We start from the raw sequence: 16071 nt of genomic DNA on the forward strand, positions 1-16071 counted from the left end.
TCCCTTATGGGTGTTATGGAATGTCGCAGGCACATGCTTAATCGCTCATACTGGAGGCCACGGTCAGACACACGGAGATGGTTCTCTTATGGATGTTATGTAGTGCCGCAGGCACATGCTTAATCGCTCATATTGGAGGCCACGGTCAGACGCACGGAGATTGTTCTCTTACGTGTGTTATGGAGTGCCGCAGGCACATGCTTAATCGCTCATATTGGAGGCCACGCTCAGACGCACGGAGATGGTTCTCTTATGGGTGTTATGGAGTGCCGCAGGCACATGCTTAATCGCTCATATTGGAGGCCACGCTCAGACGCACGGAGATGGTTCTCTTATGGGTGTTATGGAGTGCCGCAGGCACATGCTTAATCGCTCATATTGGAGGCCACGCTCAGACGCATGGAGATGGTTCTCTTATGGGTGTTATGGAGTGCCGCAGGCACATGCTTAATCACTCATATTGGAGGCCACGCTCAGAGGCACAGAGATGGTTCTCTTATGGGTGTTATGGAGTGCCGCAGGTACATGCTTAATCGCTCATATTGGAGGCCACGGTCACACGCATAGAGATGGTTCTCTTATGGGTGATATGGAGTGCCGCAGGTACATGCTTAATCGCTCATAATGGAGGCCACGGTCAGACACACGGAGATGGTTCTCTTCTCTTATGGGTGTTATGGAGTGCCGCCGGCACATGCTTAATCGCTCATATTGGAGGCCACAGTCAGACGCGCGGAGATGGTTCTCTTATGGGTGTTATGGAGTGCCGCAGGCACATGCTCAATCGCTCATATTGGAGGCCACGGTCGGATGCACGGAGATGGTTCTCTTATGGGTCTTATGGAGTGCCGCAGGCACATGCTTAATCGCTCATATTGGAGGACTCGGTCAGACGCACGGTGATGGTTCTCTTATGTGTGTTATGGAGTGCCGCAGGCACATGCTTAATCGCTCCTATTGGAGGCCACGGCCAGACGCACGGAGATGGTTCTGTTCTCTTATGGATGTTATGGAGTGCAGCAGGTACATGCTTAATCGCTCATATTGGAGGCCACGGTCAGAGGCGTCAGACGCGCGGAGATGGTTCTCTTATGGGTGTTATGGAGTGCAGCAGCACATGCTTAATCGCTCATATTGGAGGCCACGGTCAGACGCACGGTGATAGTTCCCTTATGGGTGTCATGGAGTCCCGAAGGCACATGCTTAATCGCTCATATTGGAGGCCACGCTCAGACGCACGGAGATGGTTCCCTTATGGGTGTTATGGAGTGCCGAAGGCACATACTTAATCGCTCCTATTGGAGGCCATGGTCAGACGCACGGAGATGGTTCTGTTCTCTTATGGATGTTATGGCGTGCAGCAGGTACATGCTTAATCGCTCATATTGGAGGCCACGGTCAGAGGCGTCAGACGCGCGGAGATGGTTCTCTTATGGGTGTTATGGAGTGCAGCAGCACATGCTTAATCGCTCATATTGAAGGCCACGGTCAGACGCACGGTGATGGTTCCCTTATGAGTGTTATGGAGTGCCGAAGGCACATGCTTAATCGCTCATATTGGAGGCCACGGTCAGACGCACGGAGATGGTTCCCTTATGGGTGTTATGGAGTTCCGCAGGCACATGCTTAATCGCTCATATTGGAGGCCACGGTCAGACGCACAGAGATGGTTCTCTTCTCTTATGGGTGTTATGGAGTGCCGCAGGTACATGCTTTATCTCTCATATTGGAGGCCACGGTCAGACGCACGGAGATGGTTCTCTTATGGGTGTTATGGAGTGCCGCTGGCACATGCTTAATCGCTCATATTGGAGGCCACGGTCAGACGCACGGAGATGGTTCTCTTATGGATGTTATGGAGTGCCGCAGGCACATGCTTAATCTCTCATATTGGAGGCCACGCTCAGACGCACGGAGATGGTTCTCTTATGGGTGTTATGGAGTGCCGCAGGCACATGCTTAATCGCTCATATTGGAGGCCACGCTCAGACGCATGGAGATGGTTCTCTTATGGGTGTTATGGAGTGCCGCAGGCACATGCTTAATCACTCATATTGGAGGCCACGCTCAGAGGCACAGAGATGGTTCTCTTATGGGTGTTATGGAGTGCCGCAGGTACATGCTTAATCGCTCATATTGGAGGCCACGGTCAGACGCACGGAGATGGTTCTCTTATGGGTGTTATGGAGTGCCGCAGGCACATGCTTAATCGCTCATATTGGAGGCCACGGTCACACGCATAGAGATGGTTCTCTTATGGGTGATATGGAGTGCCGCAGGTACATGCTTAATCGCTCATATTGGAGGCCACGGTCAGACACACGGAGATGGTTCTCTTCTCTTATGGGTGTTATGGAATGCCGCCGGCACATGCTTAATCGCTCATATTGGAGGCCACAGTCAGACGCGCGGAGATGGTTCTCTTATGGGTGTTATGGAGTGCCGCAGGCACATGCTCAATCGCTCATATTGGAGGCCACGGTCGGATGCACGGAGATGGTTCTCTTATGGGTCTTATGGAGTGCCGCAGGCACATGCTTAATCGCTCATATTGGAGGACTCGGTCAGACGCACGGTGATGGTTATCTTATGTGTGTTATGGAGTGCCGCAGGCACATGCTTAATCGCTCCTATTGGAGGCCACGGCCAGACGCACGGAGATGGTTCTGTTCTCTTATGGATGTTATGGAGTGCAGCAGGTACATGCTTAATCGCTCATATTGGAGGCCACGGTCAGAGGCGTCAGACGCGCGGAGATGGTTCTCTTATGGGTGTTATGGAGTGCAGCAGCACATGCTTAATCGCTCATATTGGAGGCCACGGTCAGACGCACGGTGATGGTTCCCTTATGGGTGTCATGGAGTCCCGAAGGCACATGCTTAATCGCTCATATTGGAGGCTACGCTCAGACGCACGGAGATGGTTCCCTTATGGGTGTTATGGAGTGCCGAAGGCACATACTTAATCGCTCCTATTGGAGGCCACGGTCCCTTATGGGTGTTATGGAGTGTTGCAGGCACATGCTTAATCGCTCATATTGGAGGCCACGGTCAGACGCACAGAGATGGTTTTCTTATGGGTGTTATGGAGTGCAGCAGGCACATGCTTAATCGCTCATATTGGAGGCCACGGTCAGACGCACGGAGATGGTTCTCTTATGGGTGTTGTGGAGTGCCGCAGGCACATGCTTAATCTCTCATATTGGAGGCCACGGTCAGACACACAGAGATGGTTCTCTTATGGGTGTTACAGAGTGCTGCAGGCACATGCTTAATCACTCATATTGGAGGCCACGCTCAGACGCATGGAGATGGTTCTCTAATGGGTGTTAAGGAGTGCTGCAGGCACATGCTTAATCGCTCATATTGGAGGACTCGGTCAGACGCACGGAGATGGTTCTCTTATGGGTGTTATGGAGTGCTGCCGGCACATGCTTAATCGCTCATATTGGAGGCCACGGTCAGACACACGGAGATGGTTCTCTTATGGATGTTATGGAGTGCCGCAGGCACATGCTTAATCGCTCATATTGGAGGCCACGGTCAGACGCACGGAGATTGTTCTCTTACGTGTGTTATGGAGTACCGCATGCACATGCTTAATCGCTCATATTGGAGGCCACGCTCAGACGCACGGAGATGGTTCTCTTATGGGTGTTATGGAGTGCCGCAGGCACATGCTTAATCGCTCATATTGGAGGCCACGGTCAGACGCACGGTGATGGTTCCCTTATGGGTGTCATGGAGTCCCGAAGGCACATGCTTAATCGCTCATATTGGAGGCTACGCTCAGACGCACGGAGATGGTTCCCTTATGGGTGTTATGGAGTGCCGAAGGCACATACTTAATCGCTCCTATTGGAGGCCACGGTCCCTTATGGGTGTTATGGAGTGTTGCAGGCACATGCTTAATCGCTCATATTGGAGGCCACGGTCAGACGCACAGAGATGGTTTTCTTATGGGTGTTATGGAGTGCAGCAGGCACATGCTTAATCGCTCATATTGGAGGCCATGGTCAGACGCACGGAGATGGTTCTCTTATGGGTGTTGTGGAGTGCCGCAGGCACATGCTTAATCTCTCATATTGGAGGCCACGGTCAGACACACAGAGATGGTTCTCTTATGGGTGTTACAGAGTGCTGCAGGCACATGCTTAATCACTCATATTGGAGGCCACGCTCAGACGCATGGAGATGGTTCTCTAATGGGTGTTAAGGAGTGCTGCAGGCACATGCTTAATCGCTCATATTGGAGGACTCGGTCAGACGCACGGAGATGGTTCTCTTATGGGTGTTATGGAGTGCTGCCGGCACATGCTTAATCGCTCATATTGGAGGCCACGGTCAGACACACGGAGATGGTTCTCTTATGGATGTTATGGAGTGCCGCAGGCACATGCTTAATCGCTCATATTGGAGGCCACGGTCAGACGCACGGAGATTGTTCTCTTACGTGTGTTATGGAGTACCGCATGCACATGCTTAATCGCTCATATTGGAGGCCACGCTCAGACGCACGGAGATGGTTCTCTTATGGGTGTTATGGAGTGCCGCAGGCACATGCTTAATCGCTCATATTGGAGGCCACGCTCAGACGCATGGAGATGGTTCTCTTATGGGTGTTATGGAGTGCCGCAGGCACATGCTTAATCACTCATATTGGAGGCCACGCTCAGAGGCACAGAGATGGTTCTCTTATGGGTGTTATGGAGTGCCGCAGGTACATGCTTAATCGCTCATATTGGAGGCCACGGTCAGACGCACGGAGATTGTTCTCTTATGGGTGTTATGGAGTGCCGCAGGCACATGCTTAATCGCTCATATTGGAGGCCACGGTCAGACGCACAGATATGGTTCCCTTATGGGTGTTATGGAATGCCGCAGGCACATGCTTAATCGCTCATACTGGAGGCCACGGTCAGACACACGGAGATGGTTCTCTTATGGATGTTATGGAGTGCCGCAGGCACATGCTTAATCGCTCATATTGGAGGCCACGGTCAGACGCACGGAGATTGTTCTCTTACGTGTGTTATGGAGTGCCGCAGGCACATGCTTAATCGCTCATATTGGAGGCCACGCTCAGACGCACGGAGATGGTTCTCTTATGGGTGTTAAGGAGTGCCGCAGGTACATGCTTAATCGCTCATATTGGAGGCCACGCTCAGACGCATGGAGATGGTTCTCTTATGGGTGTTATGGAGTGCCGCAGGCACATGCTTAATCACTCATATTGGAGGCCACGCTCAGAGGCACAGAGATGGTTCTCTTATGGGTGTTATGGAGTGCCGCAGGTACATGCTTAATCGCTCATATTGGAGGCCACGGTCAGACGCACGGAGATGGTTCTCTTATGGGTGTTATGGAGTGCCGCAGGCACATGCTTAATCGCTCATATTGGAGGCCACGGTCACACGCATAGAGATGGTTCTCTTATGGGTGATATGGAGTGCCGCAGGTACATGCTTAATCGCTCATATTGGAGGCCACGGTCAGACACACGGAGATGGTTCTCTTCTCTTATGGGTGTTATGGAGTGCCGCCGGCACATGCTTAATCGCTCATATTGGAGGCCACAGTCAGACGCGCGGAGATGGTTCTCTTATGGGTGTTATGGAGTGCCGCAGGCACATGCTCAATCGCTCATATTGGAGGCCACGGTCGGATGCACGGAGATGGTTCTCTTATGGGTCTTATGGAGTGCCGCAGGCACATGCTTAATCGCTCATATTGGAGGACTCGGTCAGACGCACGGTGATGGTTCTCTTATGTGTGTTATGGAGTGCCGCAGGCACATGCTTAATCGCTCCTATTGGAGGCCACGGCCAGACGCACGGAGATGGTTCTGTTCTCTTATGGATGTTATGGAGTGCAGCAGGTACATGCTTAATCGCTCATATTGGAGGCCACGGTCAGAGGCGTCAGACGCGCGGAGATGGTTCTCTTATGGGTGTTATGGAGTGCAGCAGCACATGCTTAATCGCTCATATTGGAGGCCACGGTCAGACGCACGGTGATGGTTCCCTTATGGGTGTCATGGAGTCCCGAAGGCACATGCTTAATCGCTCATATTGGAGGCTACGCTCAGACGCACGGAGATGGTTCCCTTATGGGTGTTATGGAGTGCCGAAGGCACATACTTAATCGCTCCTATTGGAGGCCACGGTCCCTTATGGGTGTTATGGAGTGTTGCAGGCACATGCTTAATCGCTCATATTGGAGGCCACGGTCAGACGCACAGAGATGGTTTTCTTATGGGTGTTATGGAGTGCAGCAGGCACATGCTTAATCGCTCATATTGGAGGCCACGGTCAGACGCACGGAGATGGTTCTCTTATGGGTGTTGTGGAGTGCCGCAGGCACATGCTTAATCTCTCATATTGGAGGCCACGGTCAGACACACAGAGATGGTTCTCTTATGGGTGTTACAGAGTGCTGCAGGCACATGCTTAATCACTCATATTGGAGGCCACGCTCAGATGCATGGAGATGGTTCTCTAATGGGTGTTAAGGAGTGCTGCAGGCACATGCTTAATCGCTCATATTGGAGGACTCGGTCAGACGCACGGAGATGGTTCTCTTATGGGTGTTATGGAGTGCTGCCGGCACATGCTTAATCGCTCATATTGGAGGCCACGGTCAGACACACGGAGATGGTTCTCTTATGGATGTTATGGAGTGCCGCAGGCACATGCTTAATCGCTCATATTGGAGGCCACGGTCAGACGCACGGAGATTGTTCTCTTACGTGTGTTATGGAGTACCGCATGCACATGCTTAATCGCTCATATTGGAGGCCACGCTCAGACGCACGGAGATGGTTCTCTTATGGGTGTTATGGAGTGCCGCAGGCACATGCTTAATCGCTCATATTGGAGGCCACGGTCAGACGCACGGTGATGGTTCCCTTATGGGTGTCATGGAGTCCCGAAGGCACATGCTTAATCGCTCATATTGGAGGCTACGCTCAGACGCACGGAGATGGTTCCCTTATGGGTGTTATGGAGTGCCGAAGGCACATACTTAATCGCTCCTATTGGAGGCCACGGTCCCTTATGGGTGTTATGGAGTGTTGCAGGCACATGCTTAATCGCTCATATTGGAGGCCACGGTCAGACGCACAGAGATGGTTTTCTTATGGGTGTTATGGAGTGCAGCAGGCACATGCTTAATCGCTCATATTGGAGGCCATGGTCAGACGCACGGAGATGGTTCTCTTATGGGTGTTGTGGAGTGCCGCAGGCACATGCTTAATCTCTCATATTGGAGGCCACGGTCAGACACACAGAGATGGTTCTCTTATGGGTGTTACAGAGTGCTGCAGGCACATGCTTAATCACTCATATTGGAGGCCACGCTCAGACGCATGGAGATGGTTCTCTAATGGGTGTTAAGGAGTGCTGCAGGCACATGCTTAATCGCTCATATTGGAGGACTCGGTCAGACGCACGGAGATGGTTCTCTTATGGGTGTTATGGAGTGCTGCCGGCACATGCTTAATCGCTCATATTGGAGGCCACGGTCAGACACACGGAGATGGTTCTCTTATGGATGTTATGGAGTGCCGCAGGCACATGCTTAATCGCTCATATTGGAGGCCACGGTCAGACGCACGGAGATTGTTCTCTTACGTGTGTTATGGAGTACCGCATGCACATGCTTAATCGCTCATATTGGAGGCCACGCTCAGACGCACGGAGATGGTTCTCTTATGGGTGTTATGGAGTGCCGCAGGCACATGCTTAATCGCTCATATTGGAGGCCACGCTCAGACGCATGGAGATGGTTCTCTTATGGGTGTTATGGAGTGCCGCAGGCACATGCTTAATCACTCATATTGGAGGCCACGCTCAGAGGCACAGAGATGGTTCTCTTATGGGTGTTATGGAGTGCCGCAGGTACATGCTTAATCGCTCATATTGGAGGCCACGGTCAGACGCACGGAGATGGTTCTCTTATGGGTGTTATGGAGTGCCGCAGGCACATGCTTAATCGCTCATATTGGAGGCCACGGTCAGACGCACAGATATGGTTCCCTTATGGGTGTTATGGAATGCCGCAGGCACATGCTTAATCGCTCATACTGGAGGCCACGGTCAGACACACGGAGATGGTTCTCTTATGGATGTTATGGAGTGCCGCAGGCACATGCTTAATCGCTCATATTGGAGGCCACGGTCAGACGCACGGAGATTGTTCTCTTACGTGTGTTATGGAGTGCCGCAGGCACATGCTTAATCGCTCATATTGGAGGCCACGCTCAGACGCACGGAGATGGTTCTCTTATGGGTGTTAAGGAGTGCCGCAGGTACATGCTTAATCGCTCATATTGGAGGCCACGCTCAGACGCATGGAGATGGTTCTCTTATGGGTGTTATGGAGTGCCGCAGGCACATGCTTAATCACTCATATTGGAGGCCACGCTCAGAGGCACAGAGATGGTTCTCTTATGGGTGTTATGGAGTGCCGCAGGTACATGCTTAATCGCTCATATTGGAGGCCACGGTCAGACGCACGGAGATGGTTCTCTTATGGGTGTTATGGAGTGCCGCAGGCACATGCTTAATCGCTCATATTGGAGGCCACGGTCACACGCATAGAGATGGTTCTCTTATGGGTGATATGGAGTGCCGCAGGTACATGCTTAATCGCTCATATTGGAGGCCACGGTCAGACACACGGAGATGGTTCTCTTCTCTTATGGGTGTTATGGAGTGCCGCCGGCACATGCTTAATCGCTCATATTGGAGGCCACAGTCAGACGCGCGGAGATGGTTCTCTTATGGGTGTTATGGAGTGCCGCAGGCACATGCTCAATCGCTCATATTGGAGGCCACGGTCGGATGCACGGAGATGGTTCTCTTATGGGTCTTATGGAGTGCCGCAGGCACATGCTTAATCGCTCATATTGGAGGACTCGGTCAGACGCACGGTGATGGTTCTCTTATGTGTGTTATGGAGTGCCGCAGGCACATGCTTAATCGCTCCTATTGGAGGCCACGGCCAGACGCACGGAGATGGTTCTGTTCTCTTATGGATGTTATGGAGTGCAGCAGGTACATGCTTAATCGCTCATATTGGAGGCCACGGTCAGAGGCGTCAGACGCGCGGAGATGGTTCTCTTATGGGTGTTATGGAGTGCAGCAGCACATGCTTAATCGCTCATATTGGAGGCCACGGTCAGACGCACGGTGATGGTTCCCTTATGGGTGTCATGGAGTCCCGAAGGCACATGCTTAATCGCTCATATTGGAGGCTACGCTCAGACGCACGGAGATGGTTCCCTTATGGGTGTTATGGAGTGCCGAAGGCACATACTTAATCGCTCCTATTGGAGGCCACGGTCCCTTATGGGTGTTATGGAGTGTTGCAGGCACATGCTTAATCGCTCATATTGGAGGCCACGGTCAGACGCACAGAGATGGTTTTCTTATGGGTGTTATGGAGTGCAGCAGGCACATGCTTAATCGCTCATATTGGAGGCCACGGTCAGACGCACGGAGATGGTTCTCTTATGGGTGTTGTGGAGTGCCGCAGGCACATGCTTAATCTCTCATATTGGAGGCCACGGTCAGACACACAGAGATGGTTCTCTTATGGGTGTTACAGAGTGCTGCAGGCACATGCTTAATCACTCATATTGGAGGCCACGCTCAGATGCATGGAGATGGTTCTCTAATGGGTGTTAAGGAGTGCTGCAGGCACATGCTTAATCGCTCATATTGGAGGACTCGGTCAGACGCACGGAGATGGTTCTCTTATGGGTGTTATGGAGTGCTGCCGGCACATGCTTAATCGCTCATATTGGAGGCCACGGTCAGACACACGGAGATGGTTCTCTTATGGATGTTATGGAGTGCCGCAGGCACATGCTTAATCGCTCATATTGGAGGCCACGGTCAGACGCACGGAGATTGTTCTCTTACGTGTGTTATGGAGTACCGCATGCACATGCTTAATCGCTCATATTGGAGGCCACGCTCAGACGCACGGAGATGGTTCTCTTATGGGTGTTATGGAGTGCCGCAGGCACATGCTTAATCGCTCATATTGGAGGCCACGGTCAGACGCACGGTGATGGTTCCCTTATGGGTGTCATGGAGTCCCGAAGGCACATGCTTAATCGCTCATATTGGAGGCTACGCTCAGACGCACGGAGATGGTTCCCTTATGGGTGTTATGGAGTGCCGAAGGCACATACTTAATCGCTCCTATTGGAGGCCACGGTCCCTTATGGGTGTTATGGAGTGTTGCAGGCACATGCTTAATCGCTCATATTGGAGGCCACGGTCAGACGCACAGAGATGGTTTTCTTATGGGTGTTATGGAGTGCAGCAGGCACATGCTTAATCGCTCATATTGGAGGCCATGGTCAGACGCACGGAGATGGTTCTCTTATGGGTGTTGTGGAGTGCCGCAGGCACATGCTTAATCTCTCATATTGGAGGCCACGGTCAGACACACAGAGATGGTTCTCTTATGGGTGTTACAGAGTGCTGCAGGCACATGCTTAATCACTCATATTGGAGGCCACGCTCAGACGCATGGAGATGGTTCTCTAATGGGTGTTAAGGAGTGCTGCAGGCACATGCTTAATCGCTCATATTGGAGGACTCGGTCAGACGCACGGAGATGGTTCTCTTATGGGTGTTATGGAGTGCTGCCGGCACATGCTTAATCGCTCATATTGGAGGCCACGGTCAGACACACGGAGATGGTTCTCTTATGGGTGTTATGGAGTGCCGCAGGCACATGCTTAATCGCTCATATTGGAGGCCACGGTCAGACGCACGGAGATTGTTCTCTTACGTGTGTTATGGAGTACCGCATGCACATGCTTAATCGCTCATATTGGAGGCCACGCTCAGACGCACGGAGATGGTTCTCTTATGGGTGTTATGGAGTGCCGCAGGCACATGCTTAATCGCTCATATTGGAGGCCACGCTCAGACGCATGGAGATGGTTCTCTTATGGGTGTTATGGAGTGCCGCAGGCACATGCTTAATCACTCATATTGGAGGCCACGCTCAGAGGCACAGAGATGGTTCTCTTATGGGTGTTATGGAGTGCCGCAGGTACATGCTTAATCGCTCATATTGGAGGCCACGGTCAGACGCACGGAGATGGTTCTCTTATGGGTGTTATGGAGTGCCGCAGGCACATGCTTAATCGCTCATATTGGAGGCCACGGTCAGACGCACAGATATGGTTCCCTTATGGGTGTTATGGAATGCCGCAGGCACATGCTTAATCGCTCATACTGGAGGCCACGGTCAGACACACGGAGATGGTTCTCTTATGGATGTTATGGAGTGCCGCAGGCACATGCTTAATCGCTCATATTGGAGGCCACGGTCAGACGCACGGAGATTGTTCTCTTACGTGTGTTATGGAGTGCCGCAGGCACATGCTTAATCGCTCATATTGGAGGCCACGCTCAGACGCACGGAGATGGTTCTCTTATGGGTGTTAAGGAGTGCCGCAGGTACATGCTTAATCGCTCATATTGGAGGCCACGCTCAGACGCATGGAGATGGTTCTCTTATGGGTGTTATGGAGTGCCGCAGGCACATGCTTAATCACTCATATTGGAGGCCACGCTCAGAGGCACAGAGATGGTTCTCTTATGGGTGTTATGGAGTGCCGCAGGTACATGCTTAATCGCTCATATTGGAGGCCACGGTCAGACGCACGGAGATGGTTCTCTTATGGGTGTTATGGAGTGCCGCAGGCACATGCTTAATCGCTCATATTGGAGGCCACGGTCACACGCATAGAGATGGTTCTCTTATGGGTGATATGGAGTGCCGCAGGTACATGCTTAATCGCTCATATTGGAGGCCACGGTCAGACACACGGAGATGGTTCTCTTCTCTTATGGGTGTTATGGAGTGCCGCCGGCACATGCTTAATCGCTCATATTGGAGGCCACAGTCAGACGCGCGGAGATGGTTCTCTTATGGGTGTTATGGAGTGCCGCAGGCACATGCTCAATCGCTCATATTGGAGGCCACGGTCGGATGCACGGAGATGGTTCTCTTATGGGTCTTATGGAGTGCCGCAGGCACATGCTTAATCGCTCATATTGGAGGACTCGGTCAGACGCACGGTGATGGTTCTCTTATGTGTGTTATGGAGTGCCGCAGGCACATGCTTAATCGCTCCTATTGGAGGCCACGGCCAGACGCACGGAGATGGTTCTGTTCTCTTATGGATGTTATGGAGTGCAGCAGGTACATGCTTAATCGCTCATATTGGAGGCCACGGTCAGAGGCGTCAGACGCGCGGAGATGGTTCTCTTATGGGTGTTATGGAGTGCAGCAGCACATGCTTAATCGCTCATATTGGAGGCCACGGTCAGACGCACGGTGATGGTTTCCTTATGGGTGTCATGGAGTCCCGAAGGCACATGCTTAATCGCTCATATTGGAGGCTACGCTCAGACGCACGGAGATGGTTCCCTTATGGGTGTTATGGAGTGCCGTAGTCACATACTTAATCGCTCCTATTGGAGGCCACGGTCCCTTATGGGTGTTATGGAGTGTTGCAGGCACATGCTTAATCGCTCATATTGGAGGCCACGGTCAGACGCACAGAGATGGTTTTCTTATGGGTGTTATGGAGTGCAGCAGGCACATGCTTAATCGCTCATATTGGAGGCCACGGTCAGACGCACGGAGATGGTTCTCTTATGGGTGTTGTGGAGTGCCGCAGGCACATGCTTAATCTCTCATATTGGAGGCCACGGTCAGACACACAGAGATGGTTCTCTTATGGGTGTTACAGAGTGCTACAGGCACATGCTTAATCACTCATATTGGAGGCCACGCTCAGACGCATGGAGATGGTTCTCTAATGGGTGTTAAGGAGTGCTGCAGGCACATGCTTAATCGCTCATATTGGAGGACTCGGTCAGACGCACGGAGATGGTTCTCTTATGGGTGTTATGGAGTGCTGCCGGCACATGCTTAATCGCTCATATTGGAGGCCACGGTCAGACACACGGAGATGGTTCTCTTATGGATGTTATGGAGTGCCGCAGGCACATGCTTAATCGCTCATATTGGAGGCCACGGTCAGACGCACGGAGATTGTTCTCTTACGTGTGTTATGGAGTGCCGCAGGCACATGCTTAATCGCTCATATTGGAGGCCACGCTCAGACGCACGGAGATGGTTCTCTTATGGGTGTTATGGAGTGCCGCAGGCACATGCTTAATCGCTCATATTGGAGGCCACGCTCAGACGCATGGAGATGGTTCTCTTATGGGTGTTATGGAGTGCCGCAGGCACATGCTTAATCACTCATATTGGAGGCCACGCTCAGAGGCACAGAGATGGTTCTCTTATGGGTGTTATGGAGTGCCGCAGGTACATGCTTAATCGCTCATATTGGAGGCCACGGTCAGACGCACGGAGATGGTTCTCTTATGGGTGTTATGGAGTGCCGCAGGCACATGCTTAATCGCTCATATTGGAGGCCACGGTCAGACGCACAGATATGGTTCCCTTATGGGTGTTATGGAATGCCGCAGGCACATGCTTAATCGCTCATACTGGAGGCCACGGTCAGACACACGGAGATGGTTCTCTTATGGATGTTATGGAGTGCCGCAGGCACATGCTTAATCGCTCATATTGGAGGCCACGGTCAGACGCACGGAGATTGTTCTCTTACGTGTGTTATGGAGTGCCGCAGGCACATGCTTAATCGCTCATATTGGAGGCCACGCTCAGACGCACGGAGATGGTTCTCTTATGGGTGTTATGGAGTGCCGCAGGCACATGCTTAATCGCTCATATTGGAGGCCACGCTCAGACGCATGGAGATGGTTCTCTTATGGGTGTTATGGAGTGCCGCAGGCACATGCTTAATCACTCATATTGGAGGCCACGCTCAGAGGCACAGAGATGGTTCTCTTATGGGTGTTATGGAGTGCCGCAGGTACATGCTTAATCGCTCATATTGGAGGCCACGGTCAGACGCACGGAGATGGTTCTCTTATGGGTTTTATGGAGTGCCGCAGGCACATGCTTAATAGCTCATATTGGAGGCCACGGTCACACGCATAGAGATGGTTCTCTTATGGGTGATATGGAGTGCCGCAGGTACATGCTTAATCGCTCATATTGGAGGCCACGGTCAGACACACGGAGATGGTTCTCTTCTCTTATGGGTGTTATGGAGTGCCGCCGGCACATGCTTAATCGCTCATATTGGAGGCCACAGTCAGACGCGCGGAAATGGTTCTCTTATGGGTGTTATGGAGTGCCGCAGGCAAATGCTCAATCGCTCATATTGGAGGCCACGGTCGGATGCACGGAGATGGTTCTCTTATGGGTCTTATGGAGTGCCGCAGGCACATGCTTAATCGCTCATATTGGAGGACTCGGTCAGACGCACAGTGATGGTTCTCTTATGTGTGTTATGGAGTGCCGCAGGCACATGCTTAATCGCTCCTATTGGAGGCCACGGCCAGACGCACGTAGATGGTTCTGTTCTCTTATGGATGTTATGGAGTGCAGCAGGTACATGCTTAATCGCTCATATTGGAGGCCACGGTCAGAGGCGTCAGACGCGCGGAGATGGTTCTCTTATGGGTGTTATGGAGTGCAGCAGCCCATGCTTAATCGCTCATATTGGAGGCCACGGTCAGACGCACGGTGATGGTTCCCTTATGGGTGTCATGGAGTCCCAAAGGCACATGCTTAATCGCTCATATTGGAGGCTACGCTCAGACGCACGGAGATGGTTCCCTTATGGGTGTTATGGAGTGCCGAAGGCACATACTTAATCGCTCCTATTGGAGGCCACGGTCAGACGCACGGAGATGGTTCTGTTCTCTTATGGATGTTATGGCGTGCAGCAGGTACATGCTTAATCGCTCATATTGGAGGCCACGGTCAGAGGCGTCAGACGCGCGGAGATGGTTCTCTTATGGGTGTTATGGAGTGCAGCAGCACATGCTTAATCGCTCATATTGAAGGCCACGGTCAGACGCACGGTGATGGTTCCCTTATGAGTGTTATGGAGTGCCGAAGGCACATGCTTAATCACTCATATTGGAGGCCACGGTCAGACGCACGGAGATGGTTCCCTTATGGGTGTTATGGAGTTCCGCAGGCACATGCTTAATCGCTCATATTGGAGGCCACGGTCAGACGCACAGAGATGGTTCTCTTCTCTTATGGGTGTTATGGAGTGCCGCAGGTACATGCTTTATCTCTCATATTGGAGGCCACGGTCAGACGCACGGAGATGGTTCTCTTATGGGTGTTATGGAGTGCCGCTGGCACATGCTTAATCGCTCATATTGGAGGCCACGGTCAGACGCACGGAGATGGTTCTCTTATGGGTGTTATGGAGTGCCGCAGGCACATGCTTAATCTCTCATATTGGAGGCCACGCTCAGACGCACGGAGATGGTTCCCTTATGGGTGTTATGGAGTGTTGCAGGCACATGCTTAATCGCTCATATTGGAGGCCACGGTCAGACGCACAGAGATGGTTTTCTTATGGGTGTTATGGAGTGCAGCAGGCACATGCTTAATCGCTCATATTGGAGGCCACGGTCAGACGCACGGAGATGGTTCTCTTATGGGTGTTGTGGAGTGCCGCAGGCACATGCTTAATCTCTCATATTGGAGGCCACGGTCAGACACACAGAGATGGTTCTCTTATGGGTGTTACAGAGTGCTGCAGGCACATGCTTAATCACTCATATTGGAGGCCACGGTCATACGCACGGAGATGGTTCTCTTATGTGTGTTATGGAGTGCCGGCGGCACATGCTTAATCGCTCATATTGGAGGCCACGGTCAGACGCACAGAGATGGTTCTCTTATGGGTGTTATGGAGTGCCGCAGGCACATGCTTAATCTCTCATATTGGAGGCACCGGCAGACACACAGAGATGGTTCTCTTATGGGTGTTATGGAGTGCCGCAGGCACATGCTTAATCACTCATATTGGATGCCACGGTCATACGCACGGAGATGGTTCTCTTATGGGTGTTATGGAGTGCCAGCGGCACATGCTTAATCGCTCATATTGGAGGCCACGCTCAGACGC

Source organism: Taudactylus pleione, unplaced genomic scaffold (genome assembly GCF_031769625.1).
Source record: "Taudactylus pleione unplaced genomic scaffold, aTauple2 ptg000261l, whole genome shotgun sequence".
Classification (NCBI taxonomy): Eukaryota; Metazoa; Chordata; class Amphibia; order Anura; family Myobatrachidae; genus Taudactylus; species Taudactylus pleione.